Below are 5,174 nucleotides of genomic sequence, written 5' to 3'. Positions count from 1 at the left end.
CGGGGCGGCGGCGGGGTGGTGGGGCGACGGGGCGGGGGGCGCTGGGGCGACGGCGGGGTGGTGCGACGGGGCGGCGGCGAGAGTAACTGGTGGGAGAGAAAGAGAGAGAGAGAGGGGGGGTGTGGGGCGCGGCCGTTAACGTTACGTGGGGCCCTCCCTCTTTGCCATCCGCCTCCCTTTGCCGTCCGCCTTCTTGCTCTTTGACGTCCGCTAGCGGACGGCAAAGAGGGAGGCCGTTAGGTTTTTTTTGCAGCTCGTCAGTAGGGCCCCTCCCTCTTTGCCATCTGCTTTTTGGTAGCTGATGGCAAAGAGCTTCTTTGCCGTCTGCTAGCGGACGGCAAAGAATTGGCAGATGGCAAAGTAGCTGATTCCAGTAGTGCTTGTCTCCTATTACCATCCGGCCTTGACGCACAGTTCGGGACCCCCTACCCGAGATCCGCCGGTTTTGACACCGACAGTTACCCTAAACACTAACTAACCCTAACCCCTAATCTTTCTACTCAACAAGCAAATATTCCTACTACACACCATGCATATCCCTATATTACCAAAGTTAAAAAAGACATTCACACTAAAATTAGCGGAAAAGCATGAACTAGGGTTCCTCCAACATGTAAAAAATGCTAGCAAAATAAAAAGATTTAACTAACAAAACTTGGGTGATTCAGGAGAGATTGCCACAAGCAACAAAGTGATGAAAAGATCCACCTAAGGAAGCACCTTTTGGAGAGGATTTGAAGGGGGGGCATGAGGGGTGAGAGATAGGGGTCGGGGAGCAGCAAGTGTTCTTGCAGCTCCGGCTGGATTGGGGAGAGTGAGTGGGGTGGGTCCCACCCACTCTCCTATGGGGTTATTTACTTGGGCGAAACACCAAGGTGTGTGGCATCAAGGTCGGGTCTGGAAACGCCAAGGTGCTTGGCGTTTGGCCATTTGCCACGTTAGCAGGTCAACGGCCCAGTAGATGATGTGTGCCAGGGACGAGAGGCCAGTGTCCGCCCGTGTAAGCTGAACGCAGGGATGTTGGCGATGGAGGGGTGATGACGGCGGCGCGCCTTCGGCTCACTTCAGTGCTTGTAGTCGTCGCTAGGTGGTCTCCGGATCTGGATGTAATTTTATTTCTGGTGTTCGTTGTACTGCCATGGTTGAAGATGAATAGATTGGAAGTTTTTTCGCAAAAAAAAAGGTTAGAACATTAATTTTGTCCTGCCGTGCTGCACTAGGTTATGTATGCGTTGTTGCAAGCTTTTGATCGGTGCTTTCCTTGTTTCCTGTCCAGTAGGGTGCATCGCTCTAAGCTATTTCTCTATAAGAACTACTGTTTGACCTGGTACATATGCTGCACTTATACTGAATTGGCTTTTCGTGTCTGAAGATATGTGAAAGTTACTAAGTCTGTGCAAGTTTCGTCCATGAAACTGGATATGTTGTTGACAGATGCAAAGTAATTTTGCAAGACTTGCAGACAGACAAAGAGAGTTCAGTACAAACTTTGATTCAGAAGCTCGTTCTGCTAATACACACGACTTTATACATAACAGAGGAGTTGACCCTTTATGATATAGAGATTGATTTTTGCGCTCTCTGACTACTACGTCTAGACTAGTTGCACCGCCCATCATCTTGGCTTCAACCCGGCTTGTCGTCCTGCGTTAGTTAGTACCTTGATCGCCCCTTTACCCTCCCCGCAATCACATGGAGCTCTGCGACTATGCGACGTTCTTTAGCGTACCCCAAAAACATGGCTTCATCCGGCCGGCTGAAGTATTGGATCTAGATTTCCATCCTGCGGCGAAGGCCGAAATGCCAGGTCTCGCGGTCGGTTTGGCGGTGCATCATGCATGGTGGTGAACGAGTTCTTCACAACGGCGGCCACATGCAACTCCTACTCATCCATCGGAGGCAGGTTCGTGGCGGCGGCGATGGCCAGCAGCACGTCTGCCAATGGCGGCTCCTCCATCGGGTCTTCCTCTTCCTCATGTGTGCATCGTCGAACGGTGTTGCGCCTTCCTCCATCGCAACTTCATCTTCCATGACGTCGTCGACCGGCGCCACATCTTCCTCGCTCGCAGCTTCATCCGTCGCATTGCCCCCAAGCCATCGGGGTGCCGGCCTACGAGGTGTGGATGGGGGCGACGCCCATGGGGCCATTGTTCGGATGATCCACGGTGTCTCCAAAACAGGGAGGGCAAGCAGGGGAAGGGAAGGGGAAGAGTGGAACTGCTACGACGATGACGCTTGTGTGCCCATTGTACAGGCTGAGGAGCCGGCGGGAAATAATGTGAAAACCGTGGGAAGCCAGTCCGGAGGGGAAGGTTCCGGAAGAAGCGGGACGGTCATCGGGCGGTCAACTTCGAGAAGACACGGACGATGTGGCATGCAACCGGCCGGCCACCCTCTTCGATATGCTACGAGGCCAACTCCAACACATGACCCCAAACGGACGTCTGTTTTCTTCGAATTTCGTCTATTTATTTGGTGGTGGGAATAGAGCCGTGTTCGCCCGAATTTGGGTTTGCATTGGCCGGGCGCCCAACACACGGATGTATCTTTGGCCGCATCTTGTCCTCATGCATGCAAACGTGAGAACCAGGGATGTTGGCCGCGGCCGCGGTTCACACTAGTTCATGCGGGCCGACAACACAGTCGACGACCTACAGTCTCATGCTGGCAATAAAGCCAGCGGTCGGCAAAGGAGTCAGCCTTCAAAAAGGACACACATGTTTCACGCCGGCAACAAAACCAGCGGCCGCCACAGGAGCCAGCCCTCAAAATGAACAATTTTTTTACGCCGGCAACAAAGCCAACGGCGGGCACACCAGCCAGCCTTCAAAATGAACGGACGTCGGCCACGACCTGAGGCCTCACCTAGTTCAGGCCATCGCGGGCGAACATCTCCTTCTGCCGATTAGCGAACCAAGCCTTCCTCTCCGGCGACATAATGGTCATGTCCACGCTCATGAACGCGAGTGCCACCTCTTTAGCTTTGGTGTCCATCATGGTGGGCTCGATCTCGAGTTTCTTGAGTTGAGCGGCCTCCTCGATGTCAAGCTTCCTCCTCTTTGTTGCCTCCTCCATGTCAAACTTCCTCCTCTCCGCGGCCTCCTCCATGGCAAGCTTCTTCGTTTGAAGCTCTAGATATATCTTCATTTGCTCCTCCTTTCCTTTGCTCTTTCTCTCATCCCTCACTTCCTTTTGGCTCATCATGTTCTCCAAAATGCCTTCCAAGGCAATGGAAGACGCATCACGCCTCTCATCGGCCTTCGAGCTTGTCTTGCCCCTCGGTCTCTTGAGCAAGTCTCCCTCATCAGCCACGACCTTCTTCCCTCCTTTCTTCTTACAAGCGGCATATTGGTATTTGAACTTGGGGCAATCTTTGATGAGCGACCAACAATGCGTGAGAGTGAATGGCTTGTTCTTGTGTCGGGCCCTGAATGCTTCCAAAGATTGAAATGCCTACATAGTCATTGATGACGATGCTAATGTAATAGCGAAGGACACAACATGTATGAAAATGAAAAGCATGCCAACATGAATGGACACAAAATGAAAAGGCAAGAGGTTCATACCAAGTCACCAAGGCCAAGGCCACTCACAGGACAGGCTTCGACGCTCTCAAGTGCGCCACAATACTTGTTGCACTCTTGTTGAATGAACCCCCATCTCTTTTGGATTGAGTTGATGCTGCGAGTGCTTTCAAATTGATAGGGGGCAAACTTCCTTCGCTCATGGAAGGTTTTGTGAACCCTCCTCCAAAAGATGGCACCCTTTTGCTCGGCACCTCTTATCGGATCCTCCCCCATCTCAATCCAACTCTCGCAAATCAATTTGTCCTCTTTTTGGGTGTATGACCCCGTGCGAATGCTTTGCTTCCTCTTTTGTGCCTCGGCCCTTAGGGTGAGCTCATTGATAAACACCAATGGCTCTTGCAAAATGTCAAGCTCTTCCTCCTCATCTTCACAATACAAGTCATCATCTTCATGCCATGAGTTGCCATGGTCCTCTTCCTCTTCATCATGGACGGCGTAATCAGTGTCCTCATAGTGGTCGCGGCCGTCCTGGCTCTGGGTCTCGTCAGGATCGAAAGGCTGGCCTTGGCCGAGGTGCTGGAAGCCCTTCCCACGGCCCTCGAAGATGGTGCTCTCCATGAACGCCGAGCAATCAGGGTCGTCGGACACCGGCAGACAGCTTGCGGGGGCCGGCGAAGCTTGCCGTCGGAAACTGCCGGGACTGCTTCCTTTGCGTCCCGTCGGACGTCTGGTCAGCGCCGCCGTACCCCGACGTCACATTGAGGTCGATGACACCCACGGGCATGGTCGGAGCGAGCACGCTGCCCTCCAGCGACGTGGAGAACCATGCCTGTCAATGGCCGCATGGCGGCGGGCCGGGTGTGCTAGACGAGCTCGGTGACCTGTACTAAGGAGGACGACCGGCCAACGATCCCGTGCTCGCCGCGGCCATGGTAGCGACCGAGAGGATGGCCGGCGGTGGTCATGCCAACCCATGCATGAGAAACGGCATGCGCCTTGGCGAGGATGGATTCCTTCTCGTCGACGTCGGCAAGATGCCGCGCTTGACTTTGGGCGTCGGCCTCAACGGCGTAGGCCGTAGCCGCCTTCATCTCCTTCGCCTTTGCCCGCGGTCCCCTTCTCTTCGTCGCTTCTTTGTCGAGGATGGTGATCTCCTCTGGTGTGCACTCGGATCGAGGCTTCCTGGGACCCTTGGGACCTTTCTTCTTCGCAGCAGGGCGCGCGGCTGCGCCCGCATCGCCGGGGTTCGTCGGGTCGCCGTCCATGGAGGAGGGAGAGGAGGGGGCGCGCCGGAAGGTTTGGACGAAATGAAGGGAAAGTGGGACGACTGTGTCCATGACAGGTGGGCCAGGGAAGGACAAGGGCGCGCTCTCGCTTGTCCACGTGTTGTCCGTTTGTCCGCAAACGCGGCCCAAACTTAGGGCCGGGAATGGGTGAAAAGCGGACCAAAAACGGACATTTGTCCGTTTGCTTCTGCACGTTGGGCCGCGGTTTGTGTCCGTTTACCCTCAAACGGATGCGGGCGGACGATTTGAGCTTGTGCGTTGGAATTGGCCTGAGCGCACATCTTGTCGAGGAGGTAGAACATGCGGTGGACAGCGATCAAAGTGTGTGAACACATGCACCAGAGAGGGTTCTCAAATCGGA

Source organism: Triticum dicoccoides, chromosome 6A (assembly GCF_002162155.2).
Source record: "Triticum dicoccoides isolate Atlit2015 ecotype Zavitan chromosome 6A, WEW_v2.0, whole genome shotgun sequence".
Lineage (NCBI taxonomy): Eukaryota > Viridiplantae > Streptophyta > Magnoliopsida > Poales > Poaceae > Triticum > Triticum dicoccoides.
The sequence above is the reverse complement of the archived record's forward strand: the minus strand, read 5'-3'. Positions refer to the sequence as shown.